The following is a 972-nucleotide window of genomic DNA, read 5'->3' on the forward strand; positions in this document are numbered from 1 at the left end:
ACATCCAGATCACCCTGCATCAGTTAACTGTGTTGCATCCTACTAAAAGTAGCCAAATTCTATTAGGCCATATTTACAATTTCAAGCTTCCATTTCAATTAGCCAGTGTCAAGTGTTACATCCAAGAAGTGGCCTCACTTGTCAAGTGTTATAACCAGAAGTGGTCCTCATCTGTTTTATAATATATGGGGCATATTTGCCATGTCAAATGTGGGACAAGTTGGCTTACACACTGATTAGCCAATGCTGACTGTGCCGTATATTTGCCAAAAGTGGCCCAAATTGTTATTAATTATTTGGGCAATATTTGTCATTTTATATGCAGGCCACATTTGCGGCATCATATAAGGGCCACTTTAGGCTCACAGCCATATTAGCCAGTGCTCACTGTGCCATATCTTTGCCAAAACTGTGCCAGATACGCTGTAGGATAACTGGGCCACAGTTGTGGCATCATATGCGGGCCACTTTAGACTCACAGCCACATTAGTCAGTGCTTACCATGCCATGTCTTTGCCAAAACTGGCCCAGATACGTTTGAGGATAACTGGGCCACATTTGTGGCATCATATGTGGGCCACTTTAGGCTCACAGCTACATTAACCAGTGCTCACTGTGCCATATCTTTGCCAAAACTGGCCCAGATATGTGGACCACATTTGGTTTACACCCTGATTAGCCTGTCGATAATGGCACATTTTTGCCAAAGGTGGCCAAGGTGGCCCTGGCACTATTTGGGCCATAATCACAGTTTACCACATTGGCTACTTTAGGGTCACATTCAGCACATTCAGAGCCGTCAACACCGCATCTTTACCTACAGAGGCCCACATGTGATTTGATACATTTGGGCCATTTTTGCAGTTTTACATATGGGCCACTTCAGGCTTACATCCATTTTGTCCGGGCCATAAGAAAGCCAGCAGTGCCATATCATTGCCTTAAGTGGCCCACATCCGCATGCTATCTGGG

The 972-nt window shown here is 44.9% G+C and overlaps 1 protein-coding gene across 1 annotated transcript in view; it reads right to left on the minus strand.

Moving 5' to 3' along the window:
• LOC107749328 (gastrula zinc finger protein XlCGF57.1-like) overlaps positions 1 to 972 on the minus strand; it is a 116,032-nt gene that overhangs the window by 16,965 nt on the left and 98,095 nt on the right. The gene's annotated exons all lie outside the window — the stretch shown is intronic.

This window comes from Sinocyclocheilus rhinocerous, unplaced genomic scaffold, assembly GCF_001515625.1.
Source record: "Sinocyclocheilus rhinocerous isolate Xijiao unplaced genomic scaffold, SAMN03320098_v1.1 scaffold1672, whole genome shotgun sequence".
Lineage (NCBI taxonomy): Eukaryota > Metazoa > Chordata > Actinopteri > Cypriniformes > Cyprinidae > Sinocyclocheilus > Sinocyclocheilus rhinocerous.